The sequence below is a fragment of the Hemiscyllium ocellatum genome, chromosome 12 (assembly GCF_020745735.1).
Source record: "Hemiscyllium ocellatum isolate sHemOce1 chromosome 12, sHemOce1.pat.X.cur, whole genome shotgun sequence".
Classification (NCBI taxonomy): domain Eukaryota; kingdom Metazoa; phylum Chordata; class Chondrichthyes; order Orectolobiformes; family Hemiscylliidae; genus Hemiscyllium; species Hemiscyllium ocellatum.
In genome coordinates this window covers 93636993-93661211 of record NC_083412.1, presented here as the reverse complement: position 1 = coordinate 93661211, position 24219 = coordinate 93636993, and the positions used below count along the sequence as shown (strand labels likewise).

At 42.4% G+C, this 24219-nt stretch overlaps 1 long non-coding RNA gene across 1 annotated transcript in view; it reads left to right on the top strand.

Annotated features, from left to right (window-relative positions):
* The window catches only part of LOC132820873 (uncharacterized), a 299239-nt gene that overhangs the window by 9298 nt on the left and 265722 nt on the right, over positions 1-24219 (top strand). Inside the window, exon 3 of the long non-coding RNA XR_009645251.1 lies at positions 18263-18318. This is a non-coding gene — a long non-coding RNA (uncharacterized LOC132820873). The remainder of the gene's footprint in view (positions 1-18262; positions 18319-24219) is intronic.

The window sequence follows — 24219 nt, the reverse complement described above, 5'->3', positions numbered from 1 at the left end:
GAGAGAGTCTAACACAGAATTACAGGAGTGGTGAGCACAGATAGTGGAAGTGGCAACAGACTCAGGATTTTGAGAGGCAAGGGAGGTAGAAGACAGGTACTAATTTGTAAAAGGAGCAGGGAAAAGGTATTGTCTTTTCAGCAGATGGGTTGATGCCAGATAAATTTAAAGAAAAATAGGAAAACATAGAATCATAGAGATGTACAACACAGAAACAGACCCTTCGGTCCCAACTAGTCCATACTGACCAGATAACCTAAATTAATCTAGTCCCACTTGCCAGCCCTTGGCCCATATCCCTCTAAACCCTTCCCATTCATGTACACATCCAGATGCCCTTTGAATATTGTTATTGCACCAACCTCTACCATTTCCTGTGGCTGCCTACTTCATTTGCACCACTCTCTGCATGAAAAAGTTGCTCCTTAAGTCCCTTTTAAATCTTTCCCCTCTCACCCTATACCTATGCCCTGGACTCCCCCACCCTAGGGAAAAGACCTTGCCTACTTACCCTATCCATACATCTGAAGTGAGAGAGCCATTTGGAATATAAACCAATATGAGGATTAGGAGGGGACATTGGATGGTCAGCTCTTTGGTGGAAGTAGGGCTGAGGGAGCAGGACTGAGGGAGCAGGAAGTGGGTCTCATAAATAAGATGAGCTGGGAGAGAGAAGGGGAAGATGCAAGTCTATGGCTGAAGCAGACCTTTAGAGAATGTTTAGCGCAGTGGTTGTGAGGAAAGTAGGATTGTCATTGAAACAGCTGACCAAATAATCTTGATCTTAGTCAGAAGACATTCATCAGCTCCTTGTATTTGTCTTTAGGAGTGAGGGTGCAGATGTTGGAGGGAGGACGATAAGAAGTTTTTTTGCAGAAAGGGAGAAAAACAGAGATTCTGGAATATTAGTGAGAAGTTTTAGCAGACAGAACAAGACCCAATTCTGTTTGAAGTTTCTTTAAAATCTCTTTCACAAGATGTGAGCCTCATTGGCTAGGTCTGTATTAATTGTAATTAGTAATTGCTCTTGAGACTGCTACAGTCCACTCATTGCAGGTACATAGACACAGCTGTTAGACAGGGAGTTCTGGGATTTTAACAGTGATGGAAAGGTAATATATTTCGAGGTCAGGATGAATTGGTGGGTGGAGGTCGTGGGCTTTCATGCACCTCTACCTCTTGTCTTTCGAGATGGAAGGGGTCATGGATTTGGAAGGTGCTGTGTGAAGAGCCTTGATGAATTTCTGTAGTGAATCTTGTAGATGGCGCATACTGCTGCCAATGAGCATTAATGGTGGAGGGAGTGGATGTTGAAGATGGTATATGTGGTGTTAATCCAATGGGAAGCTTTGGAATGGTGTCAAGCTCCCCGCAAGTCATTAGAGCTGCACCCATCCAGGCAAGTGACGTGAGTTTAGCCTGTTGATCTTTATATTGTTTAAATACAGCGTCTCTGAGACTTAAGTGGAGATTCAGACCACACTGAGAGAATAGCCAGATTGGGAAAGTGAAATGGTGTTAGTAGGAACAGGAACTTGGAGGTGGGTTCTGGTTAAATAACCAGCAGCTAACAAAATATGTCAGTAAACTGAAAGATTAGGTCTGCCGAGCTAGGATTTAAATGTACAGTTAGAAATTATTTTTCCTTAACCTTTCATAGGAAGTAAGTGTAACCAGCATTTGTTGGCAATCTCTTATTGCCTTTGAATTTGAGTAACGTGGCCATTTCTGAGGGAAATTTAACAGTCAGTAACATTGACATTGCTATGGATCTGGACTCACGGGCCAGACTGCAAAGGGACAACAGATTTCATAGAACATAGAACAATACAACGCAGAACAGGCCCTTCAGCCTTCGATGTTGCGCCGACCTGTGAACTATTCTCTGCTCGTCCCTCTACACTATCCCTAAAGGCCATTTGTAAACCCGATACACTTTTGTGACTCCTGATGGCAGTTTCATGGTCAACATTATTCGGATTAGCTTTCAATTCAATATTTATTAATTGCATTTAAATTCCACAAGTCAAAAAAACTACAGGAAACTACAGAATAGAGGGATCTGGGAGTCCTCGCCCCAGGAATCACAAAAAGCTGGCATCCAAGTTCAGCAGCTAATGGGAAAGCCCAATGAAATGTTGGCCTTTATTTCAAAGGGAATAGAGTAACAATGTAGGAGGTTTTACTAAAGTTTTATAAGGCACGAGTCAGATCACGGCTGTGAGTAATAGTGGGTCCCTTATCGAAGGAACGATATACTGGCAATGGGAGCAGTCCACAGAAGGTTCACTAGGTTGACCCTGGGTGTAGAGGGACTGTCGTATGAGGAGACATTGAGTATATTGGATCTGTACTCCTTGGAATATAGAGGAATGACAGAAGACTTATTGAGACAGACAAGATTCTTATGGACTCAACACAGAGATGCTGTTTCTCCTTGTGGGAGAGTCTAGGAGCAGAGACCATCAGAATAAGGATTCATACATTTTAGACAGAGATGAGATGAAATACAGAGGAGACATCTCTGTGAAAAACATGATCCCATCTAAAGAGAGGAGCTAAGTGTTTATATTAAATTTGATCAGGAATAGGAGTTTAATGGAGACTCTGTGCTAGAGGGCTTGGAATGTATTTGATGGAAAGTAAGGATACGATTCAGGAATTTTAAACGACGAATGAAAGAGAATAGGAATTTGCTTCAATATGTAATCAGTTCAATCTTTTAGTTACGGCGTACTCAGCCCTGTTGCACAGACACACACCTGCACCCCGCACAACACAAGCATCCAACTATTCTAATCATATTTTTCAGAACTTGGCCCATAGCCTTGTATACCTTGGCATCACAAATGCACTTGTTTAGATTAGATTCCTTACAGAGTGGAAACAGGCCCTTTGGCCCAACAAGTCCACACCAACCTTCCGAAGAGTAACCCACCCAGGCCCATTTCCCTCTGACTAATGCACCTAACACTACGGGCAATTTAGCACGGCCAATTCACCTGACTTGTACATCTTTGGACTGTGGGAGGAAACCGGAGCACCCAGAGGAAACCCATGCAGACACGGGGAGAATGTGTAAACTCCACACAGACAGTCGCCCAAGGACCCTGGTGCTGTGAGGCAGCGGTGCTAACCACTGAACCACTATGCCACCCTGAATACTTCTGAAATGTTATGAAATTCTTCAATGTTATGCCTACCATCATTATAGGCTGTGTGTTCTAGATTGCCATCACGTGCTAGGTGAAACTTTTGTTCTTCTCATCCCCTTAACACATCCTGCCCTTACCTGAATTCTGTGCCCCTGGTCATTTATCCTCCATCATGAGGCTGCAAAACAGTCAGTTCTGCAATACTTAGTCCTGCTATGCAAACGCAAACACACACACTCACTCACTCACTCAGTGGTAGGACACTCAGTCCCTGCTTTACAACACACAATCAGTGCTGGGCTACGCAGTCTCTGTTATACACACAGACACAGTCAGTGCTGGGACACTCAGTCCTGCTGCACACCAAAGTGAGCTGCAAGGAGCTCTTGTATTAGTGGGAAGGCATCGGGAAAATTCCTAAATGGTTGCCAGAAGTTAGACTTGTGGTTGAAAGCAACCCACAATTTAACCCAACCCTGAGTAACAGGTCTGTAGTGGGACAGTACACCTGGGAATTCAGGCATCAAAGTCACACAAGAATGAGGAGATTTGTTGGAATCACACCAGGATGAGGGATTTTAGATAAATCGGGCAACTGTGATGATGCATATTAATGATACCATGATCAATGCTGCCACCATTCCTCCCTCCCACGCTAGTCTAACGGACTGTTCAGTCATCTGTGGGGGAGGATGGAAGGAATAAGTCTTATCAGAAGTGTCTTTTGACTTTGATAACAAGATGTAGTTAGTTCCATCGCAGCAACTATATACAAGTCCCATAAATTCTGAAACATACTCACGATCATTGAGTGAATAGAAATGGAAAGAGCCAGGTTAGACTTGCAGTTCTCTGACTCAAGAAGAAACATATATTCCATCAGGCTAAAATAAAAACATAGAATCCCTAAAATGTGGAAGCAGGCTATTCAGCCCATACTGACCCTCGGAAAAGCATCCCAGCCAGACCCAAACCCCTACAACCTCATATTTCCAATGGTAAATCCACCTACGCTGCACATCCCTGGACACAATGGGGCAATTTAGCTTGGGCAATCCACCTAATCTGCACATCTTTCAACTGTGGGAGGAAACTGGAGCAAACCCACGCTGACACAGCAAGAATGTGTGAACTGCACCCAGTCAGTCACCTGTGGCTGGAATTGAACCTGGATCCCTGGCACGGTAAGGCAGCAGTGCTAACCACTGAGCCACCATGCTGCCCATGACATAGATGAACCTTAGCTTCAAAGCTGCTCAAAATAATAATGAAATTAGAGTAAATAAAGCACCAGGGAAGTATATGTGTGGGCGATACATTGTTCAGATTAAAGACAATTGTCTCATTCTTTTGCGATTTGAGGAATGTGAGGTATTTCCAACGTGAGGAAACAGTTTTTTGTTGTTGTGGTGATGTGAGATGTGCTGCTGAAGGAATGGTGGCAATAGATTTAGTAAAGAGATCTGGAGATACTCTTGAAAGGGAAGCATATCCAGACTCTGTGGAAATAACACTCCAGAGAGCTAATTGGACAGGTTTTACAATGAGTAGGCACTAGTCTGATGGGCTGAGTGGCCTCCTTCTGTATTGTATGAACACATAGAAGCCAAATTATTCCCTCCATGTCTTGTCACATTGGGGACTTCCTTATTTGATGATATAGGTGTAAGTCTAACCTGGCTCTTTCCATTTGTGTTCACTATCAGAGAGGAAAACCATTTAACTTCAGAACGGTTGGATGGAGATGTATATTCCTCCCTCCCAGTTCTGAGTAAGTAAAACCATTCCCACCACTCAACAAAAGTCAGAGATTGTCCAACTTATTATCCAAATCCCCAGATTAGTTTTTAATCGTCAAGCTCTTCTTACCAACTGTAAGGAAGATTAATGTTCAGAGCAGAGAGTTGACGGAGCCTTAGTGCTAAGTATTGAGAAGTGTATTCAGAGCCCAGCCTATATCAGGTAGAGTAGTGGAATCAGAAACTTATAGCCTTACCCTGGCAAGTTGTAAAATTGAATTCTACAAATCAGGTAATTTGTGGGACAGTGGCAAGAAAAGTCAGCCTTGAAAAATTCCAGATCATTATAAATGTGCAACTAATTCATTGATATCTTTGCAGAAATAATCCTGCTTCAATTTGATGTGAAACTCTATCAATGGGGCTGATGTGTAGAAACGTCTTCAGCACTAAAATGACCCATTGATCACAATTGGTTCACACTGTATGCTCAATCTGAAAAGTCATCCCACTCTTTCAAATGCGTATCCTCTTATTCCCTCTTCCTCATTTGTCTATCTAATTTGTAACAATATTCGTGCGGATCATGTCCATCGTTCCACATTCTCACCACTCACTGGATTCATTGGTGCTGATCTTATACTGATCGCCCTTTTAGTATTGGACACTCCCGTCCAGCAGAAACATCACCCTTATCAAACTCTTCCATAATTTTAAAGATCTCTATTATATCAGCTCTTTGGTATCTTCTTTTCTAGAGATCAGAGCTCCTTTATATTTAATCCTTCCTGATAATTATAACCTCTTAGTTTCAGTAATCATTTCGCAAATATTGTTCAAAAGAAGCTTCTGTTTTTTTTTACAAAGCTGAGACAAGAAATGATGCAATGTGATTGATCTATATGGATGCATGAGGCATCATTGTATGAGTTCAGAATGGATGGACCATTGGGCCTTCTGTCCTCTGAGGTTTCTACACCCTGAAGTAAGTCCACCACCAAAGCAAAGTGACTGCTACATGTAATATATGTAAGAACCTTCCTAACCCACAAGCTGCACCATCCAGAAGGACAAGGGCAGCAGATGCAAGGAACCACCCACAAGCTCCCCTCCAAGCCACACACCATCCCAACTTGGAAATCTATCGTCGTTCTTTTATTATATAACTGGGCCAAATCCCAAGACTCCTAATTTTAATAACACTGCGAAAATATCTGCTCCACAAAGACGATAGCATTTTGAGAAAGTGGCATATTGCCAACTTCTCAAATGTGATTAGAAATGGACAATAAATCCCCATCAAATAAATAGCCTTCAATCTTACTTTTGACTTGTTCGATTGAGTCCTTAGCCTCTGGTTGTTTCAGAGGACAGAGTGTTCCACTGCTCTTTGTTTGAGAAAATGGTTCCTGACACGGCCCTCAATGGCCACGCCTACTTCTGAAGTTGTACTGGAGCCTCTACTTCCCATGCTGCAGAATCCGATACATTTTTTTGCGAATCTTGAGAGGGTAAATGCTGAAAGACTGTTTCTTTTGGCTGGCTCGTTGAGAACTAATGAGTTTAGGATAAAACAAAGAGAAATTCCTTTGATTTAAAGTAAGACCATAAGATGGTGAAGCAGATGAAGGCTGTTCAGCCTTTTGATTCTGCTCCACCATTCAATCCAGGTCATGGCTGATCTGAAAGCCCTCAACTACACCTTCCTGCCTCTTCCCCCAAAACTCTTGATTCCCTTATTGATTTGGGCGGTGAATCTTCAGAATTCTCTACTGCAAAATGTTTGGTTGTTGAGTAAATTCAAGACAAAGGTTGATATGTTTTTGGACACTCCCAGCAATCAGCAAATCTGGAAATAAGGCAGGAAGATGTTGTGTTGAAAGATTAGTAATGGACTAACTAAATGATGGAACAGGGTCGGAATGGTCTCCTTCTGTTCCTATGTTTCTTATGATGGCGGCATGCCCTGTTTCACTCCACTTCATTAAAAGTATTAAATAAAAACTGAAAGAACTGCAGATGCTTTAAATGAGAAACAAAAAACAGAAGTTGCTGGTAGAGCTTGGCAGGTTTGGCAGCGTCTGTAAAGAGAAATCAGTTAACATTTCGGGTCCAGTGACCCTTCCTCAGTTTTAACCTGCCAGGCTTTTCCCACAACTTCTGTTTCTCATTAAAGCACTATGAGACATCCTGAAATATTAAACAGTGCTGTATAAATGTAAGCCTTATTTTTATTGGAGAAGAACTGAAAAACATATCTTGATAGTTTTGCAACCTTCAATGAGTCAGTGACCACCTTTACAACTTTCAGTGTGCTTTCTACATGATTCACCAAAACAAACTAGCATCTCTGTTTGACATTTTCTCTCTCCTTCCCTTGCCTGTTAACAACTGAAGTCATCTTTGTGCCCTGGCTTGAATTGGCATCACCCTAACACTAAAGCTGCAATCAAAGAGCTTAGTTTCTACCCTTGTGCCTGAATACTTATCTCCCAGCAACTCTAGGCTCCATGTGAAAGCCAAGGTTGTGAAAGTGTGAATACTTCTCCTATCTCAGGAGAGTTTTCTAACACTTCTGTATAAAATCCAAGATGACCTTGCATTTTTGTAGCACTGTCCAATTCGCAGACAGTCCCAAATCACTTTACAATCAACCAAGTATTTTGAAGTGTGGTCAATGTTGTACAGTACAACCTATGATAACCAACCAATTTACACACAGCAAAGTCTCATAAACAGTAATGAGGTGGCGATCGGATGCTGATTGAAGGATAAATAATAGCCAGGACACTAAATCAAACTTACCTTCTTCTCTTCAAATAGTGTGTTGGGATTTTTTTTAAAGATGAAGCTGAGAGGCGAGGTAATACCTTTTCCCAACAGTGCTGCAGTGAAGTGTCAGCTGTGATTATTTGTTCAAGTGGGACTTGACACTCCCCCATCACCTAAAGATTAAGAGGTGAAAGTGTTATCTTGGGGTCATTTCTGATTATTTGCAACAGATTGTCCTTTAGTCATTCTCCACCACAACCATGCTCTCTTTCTCTTTCCATTCATATCACAGCCTTGTTCACCTTTCTCAATTTTAAGGATAGTGCAATAGCCTATGTTTCTCTCTCTTCCTAAACAGAAATGCCTCATTTATCATCCAGACTTACCCATGATCCAAATATTATTCCAACATGCTTGCTTCATCAAGAAATGGCTGAATCTTTAGAGTAGAAATGAGTCCACATTACCAAAGCAACAGTTAGGAACATTGCTCTGTTGTTTAAAAAGGGAGGAAGGGTTAGACCAGGCAATTACAGGCCATTGCCTTAGCCTCAATGGTAGGAAAATAATTGCGTAACATTTTGAGGGGCTGTACAAACTACCATTTTGAAAGTCATGTCTTAGTCAAAGACACGGCAGCAGGAAGATTGTGTCGAATTGGATTGAATCTTTTGGGGAGGGAACAAGTCAGAAGATTGATGAGAGTAGCACATTTATATAGGGGACCCTGATTTTAGCAAGGGTTTTGACAAGGTCCCACATGGGAGATTTATTGGAAAAGAAATGGTGGAGGAACTGAATAGGTACTTTGTGTCAGTCTTCACAGTGAAAAGTAAAAGACAATGGAATCCAAGGAAGAGTGGAAAGTTGGCTCAGGGAGATCAAATAAAGAGTTAAGATCAATGAGTGCATCAGTTTGTATCCGATGGGGTTTCATAGTCCTTATTATATGCTTGAGTGCCATATCCTGTGAGGGCTGACAACAGAGTCAGCTAGATAGCTCTTCTTTAGCTTACACAGATATGATGGACTAAAAGACCGATATTTGCACTGTGAATTTATACATCGTTCTATAAGCAATTTGCATGTACACAGAATCTTCCCATAGTGTTTCGTTGGAGTATTAAGAGACTAAATTTGACATTGAATCACATATTAGATGTTACGTTGTTGGAGGCAGTTCAGAGAAGATTTATTAGTATGATCGCCAGTCTGAAGGGATTGTTTTATAAGCAAAGATTTAACAGGTTGGGACTTTACTCATTGGAGTTTGAAAGAATGAGAGGGGATCTCATTGAAATATATAGTATTCTTAAGGGGCTTGACTGGGTAAATACCAAGAGAGTGTTTCCCCTCATGGGACAGGCTTGAGCCAGAGGATTTAGTTTCACAATAAGAGCGACACCAAGTTAAGACTGAGATGAGGAGGAATTTCTACTGAGGGTTGAGTATCTTTGGAATTTCTTACCACAGAGAACTTTGAGGTAGAGACCTTGTGTATATTTAAGGCTGAGATAGATTGATCAGTCAGGGAATCAGTGGTGATGGGGAAAGGAGAGAAAAGTGGATGTGAAGAATTTTGTATCAGCCATGATCCTTTTGAGGGGCCAAACAGCCTGCTCTTTTTTTATTAAATGGTCAAAAGCCTGGTCCAAGAGTAAGGTTTTAAAGATGTTCTTATAAGAAGAGAGAGAGAGACCCCTTCAGGATCACCAGACTGAAACGTTAACTCGGATTTCTCTTCACAGATGCTGTCAAAGTTGCTGAAAAAGCTCATTTTTGTTATATTAACCATTTTCCAGCCCTCTGGGATCCTTCCTGACTGCAGTGTTCCTGAAAGATCACCATTAATGCCTCTACAATCTCTTCAGGTATCTCATCCAGAACTCTGGTAGTCCATCTGGTCAGGGTGATTTATCCACCTTCAGACCTTTCAGCTTTCCCTGCACCTCCTTAGTGACAACCACCACACTTGCCTCTGTCCTCTGACTCTATGTTCTGCTATGCGACTGTATCATTCATTGTGAAAACAGGCACAACGTACCTATTCAGTTCTTCCACCATTTCATTGTTTCCCATTACGACTTCTCTGGCCTCATTTTTCATTAGTAAATGTTCAATCTTGCCTCTCTTTTGTATCTAAAAAACTTTTGCAATCTTTTATATTATTAGCCTACTTACCCTCATTTCATTTTCTTCCCCATATTGCTTTTTTTTAAATGAAAGTTATCATCTGGCTTTAAAGGCTTCCCACTAATGTTTACCACATTATATGCTTTTATGCTGATCCTGACTTCCCTTGGCAGCCATGGTTGCCTTATCCTCACCTTAATACGTTTCTTCTTCCTTGGGATGATTTTCTGCTGTGCATCTGAACTATCCCCCAGAAACTCCTGCCATTGCTGCTTCACTATCTTCCCCGCTCAGCTCCCTTCCAATCAACTCTGGCCAGCTCCTCCCTCATGTCTTTGTAGTTACCTTTACCCAATTGTAATATTGTTTCATCTGATTCCAGGTGCTCCCTCTCAAACTGAAGGGTGAATTCTATCATATTATGGTCACAGATCCCTAGGGGTTCCTTCACCCTAAGCTCCCTGATCAAGTCTGCCTCATTACACATCACCAAATCCAGAATTTCCTGTTCTTTGGTGGGTTCTATCACAAGGTACTCCAAACCATCTCGTAGACATTCCACAAATTCCTTTTCTCAAGATCTGCTACCAACCTGATTTTCCCAGTACCTCTGCATATTGAAGTCCTCCAATGATTATTGTAATAGTGACTTTCTTACATATCTTTTCTATCTCCTAATTTATTTTCTTCCCCAAATCCCGACTACTGCTTGGATGCCTGTACGTAACACCCACCAGGGTCTTTTTACCACCCCCATTGTGATTCCTCAATTTGACCCACACAGATTCTACGCCTTCTGACTTCATATCACTGCTCACTATTGATTTCATTTCTTACTAACAAGATAACCATGCCCCCTCTATCCATTTGACAGGGCTTGTATCCTTACATATTTAGTTCTTAGCCCTGATCCCCTTGCAGTCTAATATCTACAACATCCCACCTGCCAATTTCAAGTTGTGCTACAAACTAATTTACCTTGTTTCATACACTGTGTGCATTTAACCATAACACCCTCAGTCCTGCATTGACTGCTCTCCTTCTCAGGTAAGAACAATGACTGCAAATGCTGGAAACCAGATTCTGGAAAAGCACAGTTCAGGCAGCATCCGAGGAGCAGGAAAACCGACGTTTCGGGCAAAAGCCCTTCATCTGGAGTGCAGGCAGAGTGCCTGAAGGGTGGAGAGATAAATGAGAGGAGGATGGTGCTTCTCCAGCACCACTCTACTCCAGAACCTGCTGTCCTTCTCAGTAGTTCCCTTATCTGCTGTGCTGCAGTTAGATTCATGATTCTTTCCATATTTAGTTCTGCTGCTTGTTCTGGAAACTTTAATAACCTTTGCTGAGCCCTCACTCTCTTTAATTTTTCCCATAAATTTCCATGCACAACTGAATCCATTTCCCCTCCCACCAATTTAGCTTAAAGCCCTAGCCACAGCCCTAGTTGTGAGATTCACAAGGACTCTGGTTCCAGCAGATTTCAGGTGGAGACTGTCCCAATAGAACAGCTCCCTCCTGCCCCAGCATTAGTGATAATGTCCCATGAACTCAAACTCATTTCTCCCACAACAATTTAAAAGCAAAATACTGTGGATGCTGGAAATCTGAAACAAACTCAGAATGGGATGGCAGCATTTATAGTGAGAGAAAGACAAAAGTAACATTGCAAGTTCTGGTATGATTCTGAAGAGTCATATCAGACTCAAAACATTGTGCTTTTCTCTCTCCACAGATGCTGCCCAGAGTGCAGAGGACCTCCAGTATTTTCTTCCTTTCATTTACCTTCCTATGGACTGAGCAAGTGTTGCTTTTCACTGTCCCTCAATACACCTGATGGCCTTTGACAGCCTACCTGCAACACCCTCTTCATTCTTCAACACACCCTCACCAACCATGCAATCCATTCACATTCCTCCCCTTCCAAACCTCAGACTCAAACTCCCCCAGGCTAAACCTTACTGACGGCTGCACAAAGCTCGGCACTGACCTCAAATTGTAACCCTGGTCCTGACTGGGCTGCCTTCAGAGGATGACGAGGTGTTGCTTATACTGCTGAAGGGTATTCTCAGAGACCCAACATGGTTTATCATACAAATGAGCTGCAACAACATGATTTGGAGATGCCGGTGTTGGAACGGGTGTACAAAGTTAAACATCACACAATCACAATAGTCCAACACTGATACAACATTTGATGGTGCCAAAAACGAAGCCCAGAATAAGCATTATGGTTTATTTCGTAGCACTCTTCCCCACCTCTGCTGTCCCAGTCATTCTGGTCTGCATTCCTAGCTGTGGAATAAACAATCCTTGCCCAGTTCTCTAGAATGGGCTGTTTGATGGGTTTAATGGTCTACTTCTGCTCTTACGTCTTATGGCCTATCGGAGATAGATGGACTTTTATACAGTAAAGGACACAAGGGTTATGGGGAACAAGACAGGAAAGTGAAGTTGAAGGTTATCAACCATGACCTCCTAAAGAGTGCAGCAGACCCCACAGGCTAGTTCTCCTCCCTCTCATGATCTGATAGAGCAACGGAAACAGATTCAGGATTGACTTTCAAAACAAGGAATTTGATCAATACTTAACAGGGGTGAGAATTGCAGGGCTGTTGAGAGAGAGAGAGAGAGAGAAAAATATACAGGGGATTTAATTAGACAGCTCTTTCAATAGACCCTAATACAGAACCTATTGTCTGAATGGCCTGAGAATGAAAACAGGCACAAACAGAAATCAGAATCTGACTATGCATGAGCAGGATTTGTTTCAGAATGATGTGGAGGTGCCCGTGCTGGACTGGGGTGGACAAGGTCAGAAGTCAGATGAAACCAGGTTATAGTCGAATAGGTTTACTTGGAGTCGCAAGCTTTTGGAGCACTGCCTCTCTATCGGGTGGAGAGAGAGAAGCACACAGGCATTGAATTTATAGCTGGAGAGATCAATGGGCAGAGGTCAAAAGATCATACAAACGGTGGGAGAGGAGTATGGACAGGTCAAATTATAGTTCCCCGCAGGTGATCAAGAGAGTGTCAGGCAGTGTGAATAAAGTGTCAGCAGCTGAATAACAAAGCAAGGGGATGACCTATAATCTAAATAAATGAGACAGAGAGATAATTATATAAAAGAAAGAGGTGGTGCTGGAGACAAACCAAATGACTGGAATGAATGGCAGTGAGATTACATCTGAACCAGCTCAAGTCAACTTGAAAAAAAGGCCAATTTTCAAACAGGAAAAGATAGAGGAAAACAGGAGCAACTTAGTCACTTTTGCTATATCATGCTAGTTTGGCTCCGGTGCAACCTCATGTTAAGACAATCGTGTAATAGCGGCACCATTTAAACTAATGGGGCTGGAATCATGTTATAACCAATATACACTTTAAAAGTTTGCACTTTAGAAACAGTGACCCCTATTCTGCAATCGCATTATAGCAAATTAGTGTAAACAAAATGCACATTATAGCAGAATGAGCTATGTTGCAGATGCTGCAATCTGTACCAAAAACAGAAAATGCTGGAGATCACAGCAGGTCAGACACCATCCATGGAGAGACATATCTTTGAAGTCAATCGATAACTTTGCTCGGATTCACTGCAACATTCCATGTCAACCTGTAGTACAAAGCTCTTTATCAATATTCCCGATGAAGGGCTTATGCTCGAAACATCGACTCTCCTGCTCCTGGAATATTGCCTGACTTGTCGTGCTTTTCCAGCACCACTCTCTGGGCTCTGATCTCCAGCATCTGTAGTCCTCACTTTCTCCTCGTAGTACAAAGCTGTTGTGGGTTGTGGCTATGAGACAGTATTCAAGAGAACCACAAGGTCAGTCCTCTGGAAAGAAAAATGTGATTTGATTGGAGCAAAATAAAAAAAGGAGGGGGCTGTTTGGAATTATTTAGGTATAAGTATGAAAACAGGCTATTTTGCCCAACAAATCCATACCAGCTGTCCTAAAAGCATCCCACTCAGACTTACCCACCTACCCTATATTGCCCATGGCTACCCATCTCTGGATGCTGTCATCAATTTAGCATGGCCCATCCACCTAACCTGCTTTAGACTATGGGAGGAAACCAAAGCACCTAGAGGTAAATGTGCAAACTCCACACAGGAAACACCAGAGGCTGGAATCGAACCCGGGTCCTTGAAGCTATGAAGTAGTTGCGCTAGCCAGTTCTACTTGTCGGCGTGGCACTAGTCTGCGCTCCCGGCCACTCGCTTGCCACAAAGCTCCAAAAAACAAAAGGAAAACCCCTCTTTCAGGGCAGTCTCGCAGTTGTCCACTTTTTTTTGAGTCATTCTCTGAATTCCCTACAAACGCTGCTTCTCTGCACACCGCCTGGCTTCATTGTCTGCAGCTCCGCGTTGGAAAGAGTGGTGCTGATAGAGGGTTGTAAGGTGTACAAAACAAACAGCAGAGCAATGTTAGAGCTGACAATCTCTTGGTAAGACTTTCGACCCTTCTAGGATTACAAAGACACAAACCTCTTTCTGAATGGCTGCTGACAGCCTTGGGTTCTCAATCCATTGCCTTGTTTACAGAACAAGTGAGTTAGAGACAGCTGTAATTCGTCTTTGATTCCTTAAAGCCCACCAGGTGTTAGTCTGTACATCAAGCGGGAAACAATTCGTGTCTGATGTGAATAAACACTGGGAGCAGCGTGTAGCTGAGTGAGTTATTGTTCACTAATTGCGGATAGTTTGTTTTAAACAGTTTCCCCACTGAGGGGGCAGTGAATGGAGGCTCTTTCTTGATTTACGGAGGTCTGTAAACACTTAGAGCCGCGAGCTTATTCCTCTTCAAGTACTTTCCTCAGGCGTCAATGTAGCGTGGTGGTAGTGTCCCTATCCCTGAACTGAGAGGCCCGGGTTCTTGACCCGTCTGCTCTAGAGGTCGCAGTTTCAAAAAAAAAGGTTGAGCTTAAAAAGAAATCCTCTTCAAGTGCTTTTCTGAGGTGGTGGAGTCTCTACCCCTGCACCAAGAGGCCTGAGTTCAAGTTTCACCTGCTCCAGAGGTGTATGATAACATCTCTGAACGTTGATTTAAGAAATTAGGTTGATTAAGAAATAAGCATAAAACCTCTTCAGATCAAGTACTTTTCCAGGCCTGAAGGGATATGATGGCACAGTGGTAGTGACCCTGCCACATTGAGCTAGGAAGGCCTGGATTCAAAACCGAAGAGGTGTGTCATCAACATTTGACCAGGTTTTTAAAAAAAATTATCTATTTCTCTTCAACTCTCGCATTTCCAAGTCTCCTGTAGTGCAATGGTAGTACTCCTGCCTCTGAGCTTGGAGACTTGGGTTCCAGTCCTATTTGCTGCAGAGCTGTGTAATAACATCTCTGAACATGTTGATTAAGAAAATACCCTTGCTGCTGTGTCATCCAATTTTCTCTATGGCTAATCTTTGACAATGCTGACCATCACTAGGATGTAGGAGAAAGTGAGGACTGCAGATGCTGAGATCAGAGTCAAAAAAGTGTGGCACTAGAAAAGCACAGCCCTTTCAGGCAGCATCTGAGGAGCAGGAGGGTCAACATTTCCAGCAAGGACTCTTAATCAGAAATGAGGGGGTGGCCCAAGAGGGCTGAGAGATAAATGGGAGGTGGGTGGGGCTGAGAGGAAGTCAGCTGGGTATGTAATAGGTAGATGATGGTGGGGGAGGAGTGATGGTGATAGGATGGAGTGGATATGTGGGAAGGAAGATGGACAGGTAGAACAGTTCAAGAGGGTGGTGCCAAGTTGGAAGATTGGATCTGGGATGGGGGAGTAAACAGAAATGAGGAAACTGGTGAAATCCACATTAATCCCATGTGACTGAAGGGTCCCAAGGCAGAAGATGAGGTGTTCTTCCTCCAGGCGTCAGGTGGTGGAGGAGGTCCAGGACTTGAATGTCTCTCCAATGCCACTCAATGCCTGGAGGAAAAATGCCTCATCTTTGTCCTTGGACATGCCAACTACATGGGATCAATGTCAATTTCACCAGATTTCTCATTTCCCCTACCACCACCTTATCCCAGATCCAACCTTCCAACTCTGCACCGCCATCTTGAACTGTTCTACCTGTTCGTCTTCCTTCCTATCCGGTCCATCCTCCTGTCTGACCTATCACCATCACCTCCCACCTGTATCTACCTATCGCATTCCCAGTTATCTTACCCATCCCCCTCCCATTTATCTCTGAGCCCCATTGGGCCTCCCCCTCATTCCTGATGAAGAGTTCACGCTCGAAACGTTGACTCTCCTGTTCCTCGGATGCTGCCTGACTGGCTGTGCTTTTCCAGCATCGCTAGGATATGTTTTGCTACAACCACCCATCGGTTCCTCAACTTAAATAGTCTGTCATTCCTGGATACAAAGAAAGATTTGCATTTATATAGCAGCTTGCAAGACTTTAAACAGCACTGAATACCTATTAGAACAGTATAGAACAGTACACGCCCTTTGGCCCTTGATGTTGTGCCACCCTTTTATCCTACTCCAAGATCACAATAACTTACGTACCGTTCATCAATGGCAGATTCAAAGTATTATAATGTAGGATGCATGACAGCCAAATACTGCACAATGGGCATCCACAGAAAGCTGTATTAACCAGATAATATGTTTGTAATCACATTAGCTGTACAATTAACACTGGCTCAGGATGGGACCTCTGTGCTTTTCCAAAATTTCATTTTTGAATCTGTTACCTTCTCTTGAGAGGGTTTCAGTTTAACATCTCACCAAAAGGACAATACTCTCACAGTAAGGCTTGGTACTACACTGGGAGTGCTAATCTAGATTATGACTTAATGTCGTCATGTCGTGAATCTTTTGTCTCCAAGGAAAGGCCAGGATCGGAAGTAGGACTAACAAATTTGTTTCAACATTCAATGAGATCACGGCCGATCTGATAATCCTCAGGTCTACTTTCCTCAGGCTTTTCCCTATAACCCTTGATTTCTTTACTGATTAAACATCTGTACATCTCTCCTTTGAATATACTTAAGAACCTAACCTTTTTCATTTAACCTATTTTTCTAATCAACCTGTTCAGAGATATTATTACACACCACTGGAGCAGGTGAAACTTGAACTCAGGCCTCTTGGTCTAGGGGAGGGACACTACCAGAAGATCCATTATGGCTCTGCAGTAAAGAATTCCACAAGTTCACTCTGGGAGAAGAAATTCCTCCTTGAATCTGTCCTGAACCCTTATTCTGACATTACGCCCTAACAATGGGAAACCACCTCTTTACATCTACCTTTTTCAAGGCCCCAAGAGTGCCATTCACTAGGTCTTAGACTTCATCTTAGAACATAGAAAAAGTACAGCACAGAACAGGCCCTTTGGCCCATGATGTTGTGCCAAGGTTTAATCCTAATATAAAATATAATAACTCCTCAACTCACTGCTATCCATGTGCACGTCCAGCAGTTGCTTAAATGTCCCCAATGACTCTGCTTCTACCACCACAGTTGGCAACGCATTCCATGCATTCACAACTCTCTGCGTAAAGAACCTACCTTTATACCTTTCTTTAATATTTAAAACTATGACTCCTCATACCAGTCAGTCCTGAATTGGGGAAAATTCTCTGGCTATTGACTCTATCTATTCCACTCATTATCTGGTTTACCTCAATCAGGTCTCCTCTCTTCCTCCTTCTCTCCAGAGAGAAAAGTCCGAGCTTATTCAACCCTCCAGTCCAGGCAGCATCCTGGTAAACCTTCTTTGCATCCTCTCCTAAACCTCTGTGTCTTTCCGACAATAGGGCGACCATAACTGGACAAAATATTCCAAGTGTGGTCTCTCCAGGGACTTGTAGAGCTGCAGCAAAACCTCACGGCTCTTAAACTTGTATCTTACTATCCTTGTGAAAATACTCAGAAATCTTCTTCTGTTAGTGTTACACTGGGAGAGGTCATGGCCGAGTATTATTATAACTAGACTGTTGGTGCAAAAATCTAAGCCATGTTCTGGGAAGTCTGGGTATAAATTCTGCCACCACAGGTGGTGGTATTTGAATTCACTCAATATTCTGGAAGTCTAGTGTTGACAACGAAACCATTGTTGGGGGAAAGAACTCACCTGGTTCACTATAATATTCTTTAGGGGAGGAAATGTGCTGGGTTCTTACCTGATCTAGGCTATGTGTGACTCTCAATCCACGGTATGGCTCTTAGCCAGTGACACCTACATCGTGTGAGTGAATTTTGAAGAAAAAAATGATGTTTTTCTTGGTTTTGACTTTTCACCCTTTGCACCTTGCTCACCTTAGCCATAAATCCTTGAGCAGCTGGTTCTGGCCCCTTTGAGGTTGCTACACAATCTAAAGTGAGTTGTGATTGAAATTGAGAGTGACACTTGAATGTTCTGAAAATAAAACCCCTCAGAAGTTGCATGAGTCACTTCTGCAGTTGTTATTTGCAGAGCAAAACCATGGAGGATCATTCAAATATTTTCTGTTGCAGGAACACATTGACCAAGATGGGGAAGGTATCATGTGAGGAAAAGAAGGATTAATTGAGTAAGTACATTTGCCTACGTTATTGCCAGCTGTATATGACAGTGGTCTCTCCTCATTTACTGCGTTGAATGTACTAGAAAGCTGTTGGTTTCTGAGATGTTTGATGGACCAGCACCTCAAAAATAGGGAGTGTTAGAAAGTACTGGATATATCCCACATTTTCCCTCACTCACTCCCAAACTGCTGACTCATGCCCTCTGGTGCCTTATCCAAGTAATTGTCTTTGATGTATGAGGCAGATGCTGAGTCACAGGATCATAGAAGGGCACAATGTAGGAGGATCTTTGGCCCATCAGCCCTGCTCCAGCCAAGTGGAACAGAAATTAAATGATTCCCAATCCTCATTCCTTGGAATTTTCTTTCCTCCAATGCATCTCCAATTCCAAAAAACCATAAGCTATAGGAGCAGAATTAGGCAGTTCAGCCCATTTAGTCTGCTCTCCCATTCGATCATGGTTGATAGGTTTCTTGTGTCTTCTCCCTGTAACCTTTGATCCCCCTTACTAATCAAGAACTAATCTATTTGAGTTAAATACACTCAATTACTTCCCTTTGAAAGGTTATTCTTGAATTTATTTCCACTAGCTGCTTAGGCAGCACATTCTAGATCCTAACCACTGGAACAGTTGATTTTCCTAACAGGCTAGTATGGGAACCATGGCTGTTTTATTTTCAATTCTCTATTCTAGTGTGACTGAGACCAACAGTAGAGTCCCAATCCACTAACCTGCTAGAGATCAGCTAATTGAGCCCAGGCTGGTGCTTCTGAGATGGTTTGATTTGGGACGTGGGCATTACTGGCAGGGCCAGTATTTGTTGCCCATCCCTGAATGCCCTTGAATCACATGGGGTTTGCTTGGTTATTTTGAGACAGCGGATAGGAGTCCACCACATTGCTATGGGGCTGGAGTCACATACAGGATAAGGATGGTAGATGTTCTTCCCTGTTGGAAGACAATGAACTAGATGGGATGATAGTCTTTTGAACTGGTTCTTAATTCAAGGTTTACGGCGGTTGTGGCAGGATTTGAACCTGTATCTCCAGAAGTCAGGATCTTTAGTCTAGCAAGATCACCACCAAGCCACTATTTCCCCACAAACCACCTTGTCACTATTTCCCTGATCTGAAGATTGAATTATTGATCAAGCCTAACCCAACTACTCTTTGTATTTTCCTCACCTTATCACTTCACCAATTTAAACCATTGCATCCACTATTAAGACAAAAGGAATTCTTATTCATAAGAACACAGGAAATAGAAACAGGAATAGACCAACCAGCTTACCCACCTTCCCCCATCAAATCCTGATCTAACTCAATTATTCAATTAGATTTTTAAACATTTGTTTACTGGATATGGGTGTCGTTGGGAATACCAATGTTCATTTTGAGTCCTAATTGGTCAGAGGACAGTTGAGAGGCAACTATATTGTTGTTAGTCTGGTATTATGTAGTCCAGACTAGATAAGGATGGCAGATTTCCTTCCCTGAAGGGCATTGTTGAACCAGATGGGTTTTTATGAACAATCATCAGGAATTACATAGCCACCATTAAGCTGGCTTTGTCTCAATTCCTGATTTTTTTTTTGATTGAATTCAAATTTTGTTAGCTGCCATGGTAGGATTTGACCCTTGTCTCCTGAATATTAACCTTGGGTTCTGGGTCACTGTTACCAACACTAGATTATGCTATCGCTTCATCAAGATAATTTTTCTGTTCACTCTTGGGACATGTCATGGTTGATCTTTTACCTCTCTACCTTTTTCCTGTACTGGTCTCCTTACCTGAGAAAGGATATACTGACACTAGAGGGGGTGCAGGGGAAGTTCACTAGGTTGATTCCGGAGTTGAGGAGGTTGGTGCATGAGGAGAGACTGAGTAGACTGGGATTATATTCATTAGAATTCAGAAGACTGAGGGGATATCTTGTAGAAACACTTAATATTATGAAGGGAATAGATAAGATCGAGGTAGAGAGAATGTTTCCACTGGTGGGTGAAACTAGGATAAGAGGGCATAGCCTCAAAATTAGGGGGAACAGGACCGAATTGAGGGTTGTGAATTTATGGAATTAAAGCTAAGATAAATACTTCTTTGAACAGTAAAGGAATTAAGTGTTATGGTGAGAGCGCGGATAAGTGGAGCTGAGGCCATGAAAGATCAGCCATGATCTGATTGAACAGCGGAGCAGGCTGGAGGGGACAGATGGCCTACTCCTGCTCCTAGTTCTTATGTTTGTATGTTCTTATATCCTTTGATACCCTTCCTTTCTGATAATTTGTTGATCTCGGTCAATGATTGAATCTCCATGGCCCTATCTTGTCTCATTGCAAAACCCCTCAGAATACCTGCTGTTTTTTCAGATGTCAGCCGTAGTTCTGCTGGCCAGGGCTCTCACTTCTGAAGTTTGACGATTGTGGGATTTCAGTCCCACAACATTTAGGCTGATATTCTGCTCCAACTAAAAACAGAAAGTGCTGGCAGGACACAAGAGGTCTGGCAGCTCCTGTGGAATCAGAAACAGTTCACATTTCGAGTCCGATATGAAACATTTCATACTCCGCAAATGTTGCCAGAGCTGTGGAGTTTTGCCCACACCTTTTTGTTTTTATTTCAAATCTCCAGCAGCTGGAGAACTTTGTTTTTCTTCCACTGCAACTATTTGGCTTTACTAATGTGACCAGATCCATCTCGAGCACCGAGGGCAGGGAAGGCTGAGGCGTTTCTGACTGAACTGTGCAAAGTTAAGATGGGCACAGATAGGAGAGATAGGGAAAAACTTTTCTTAATATTAGTGGGTTCAATAACCAGGGAGCATACTGTTCAGGCAAACAGTAGAAGTTTTAGTGATGATTTGAGGAAAAAGATTTTCACCCAAGACATTTCCTCAAGACATTTCAGAAATTTTTAGATTAACAAGCTGAAACACCATGGTGTTTCTCACTATTGCGAAGAAGTCTGTAACTCTATGACTCACTCTAATTGTGACCCAACTGATAATGTCGTCAAAAGGTCAATGAAACAATGGCTGGAATGGATCAAGGTGAGGTTGTGCTTGGAACACTGCCACCAATGGCCAGGTGACCTCGATTCTGGTATTCAGTAACAGGCAGGTGGTGCCATTCTACATGGGCACCCATGAGGCACAATCCATGCAGTTATAACAGGACCCAAGGAATTTTGGGACCCTCGTGCTTATCTCGCCTTACCTCAGACCTGCTTCCTTCCCACTACATTTTCTCATTATTAATGGGCGGCACGGTGGCAGAGTGATTAGCACTGCTGCCTCACAGCGCCAGAGACCTGGGTTCAATTCCTGCCTCAGGCAACTGTGTGTGTGTGTGTGTGTGTGTGTGTGTGTGGAGTTTGCACGTTCTCCCCGTGTCTGCGTGGGTTTCCTCTGGGAGCTCCGGTTTCCTCCCACAGTCCAAAAATGTACAGGTTAAGTGAATTGGCCATATTAAATTGCCTGTAGTGTTAGGTGTTGGGTAAATATAGGGGAATTGCTCTTCGGAGGGTCGGTGTGGACTTGTTGGGGCCGAAGGGCCTGTTTTCACACTGTAAGTAATCTAATTAATTGCTAATTTATACCCTGTTAATTTTCACACACAGTTTATTTCTGATAAGCACATTACAGATTCCCTGACCAGGGGGTGACCTACTTCCTTTCATTTTCTTCTCTGATAGTATTTGCATAACGCTGGCTGAGCTGTTGCTCACATTCCATGACCCTTCTGTTCCTCTCCAATCTCAGACTTGATTGGGGAACCCACCCGATTCAGGCTTAGAGAGAGATATTAATGTTAGGAGTAGGCTTTGTTCAAACTGTCAGCAGGAAAGTCCAAATTGCAAAGACTTGTACAGCAGCCAGATTCATTATTTGCTCACTGATTCAATCTAATCGAGACAATAAAAATGCGTATGTTTTACACAAAGGCAATGAGATTCTCAAATCTTGCAGGTGCCTGTGTGTGTGTGATATGTATCATTTTTGAATACTTTCACAGGGTGCAGGGAAGGGACTACAAACTGAGGCAGAGTGTGTAAATGACATAAGGCCTATGATATTAACAACTAGAAGAAATAACACAATCAAATGTTACAATCACACAAAAATGGGGGGAGAAGCAGTAGAGGTTCCATTACACACTAATGGTTGTAATTCTATCCCTGACCAACAATAAGGAAATATTTAGAGGAACACTTATCGGGAAATTACAAAGGGATTCAAGCAATAAAACAGTGGTACTGATGGAGCTTACTTTGCCATTGTTGTAGAGCAAAGAGCAAAGGGTGAGGGTGAGAGGTTTTCAACTGTGGTCATGTGAATCAGCTTATTCCCAGTCCAAAGGAGAAAACGATATTGCTGGAACTGGTTCTGGGGAATAAGGTCAGTCAAGTAGATCACGTCGCCAGAGGAATGTTTAGGGAACACTTATCGTTGTGTACCATAAAAATTAGATTAGCTGGGAAGTGAGACCAAGGAGCAGTCCAGGGCACAAATACTTGAATGGGAGAGGGTGAATTTCAGTGGCATGAGAACAGATCTGTCCTGGGAGGATTGGAATCAAGAGGTGGGGATGGCAAAACTGTCTCAGAACAGTGGGCTGCTGTCAAAGAAGAAATAGTTGAGGTACAGTCCAGGTATGCTCTCACAAGGGAGAAAGGTAGGGCAAACACATTTAGCATTCCCAGAATGATGAAGTGGTTAGAGGGTAAGATAAAGAAGACATATGACAATAGTGATATGGCTGTTAATAATACAATTGAGAACTAAGTTGAATATACAAAATACAAAGGGGAGGTTTAAAAGAAAACAAAAGAGGCAAGAAGACAGTGTGAGGAGAGACCGAAATAAAATAACTGAGAGACTGAAATAACTGAAATAAAAGGAAATCTAAGAGTCTTTTTTATCTTCAAATAAATTGTAAATAGTGTGGTTCATTAGAAACCAAAAGGGTTTCTGTGCACGAAAGCAGCAAGAATGACTGGGGTATCAAATGCGTTTTTTGTACATGTCTTTGCTAAGGCAACTATAACTAAGTCATAGTGAAGGAGGAACAACACTGAGAAACTTAGCAAGTCTGGCAGTATCTGTGGAGAGAGGAAAAAAATCGAGTCAATTTTTCAAAACTCATAAGATTTTTCGTCAGAATTGCTAAGCGAAGGAAGACTTAGATGAGACACTATTTGAAAAAAATGCATTCGCGAAATTAACTACTGAAAGATGATAATTTTCCAGGACTATTCGGAATAGGTCCAAGGATACTAAGGATTGTAAGTGAGAAAATGGGGAGACCTCTGGCCATATTCTTCCAATCCTCAAATATAGAAATGGTGGCAGATGACTGGAGAAATACAGATGTTACATCATCATTTAAAGCAGTGTATAAGAATTAATTGAGTGACTACTAGTTGGTTGGTTTAATCTCGGTGGTTAGAAATGGTTTAATGGGACAAAATGAACCATCACTTGGAAAAGTGTGCATCAGTTTGGAATGTGGCACAGATTTGTGTTGAATGAGTTTTGATCACGCAAAAAAGAGGCTCAGTGTGGGTAATGCAGTTAATTATGGTGGACCTGGACTTCCAAAGCTGCTTGCTAAAATGCTGCACAATTGACTTGTCAGCAAAGTCAAAGTTATGGAAAACATTAGACAGTGATGTGGATAGAAAGCTGGTTGAGTGACAGGAGGTCAGAGGTGAACAGTTGTTTTACAAACTGGAAAGAGGTATACAGTGGTATTTGGTGCTGAGACCACAGCTTGATATGTTAATGACTTAGACATGGGTGTTCAGGATCCAATTTCAAACTTTGCTGATGACATAAAACTCTCAAGTATTCTGGACTGCAAGGAGGACAGAGATAGATGGAATGAGTGCACTTGTGGCAAAAAAG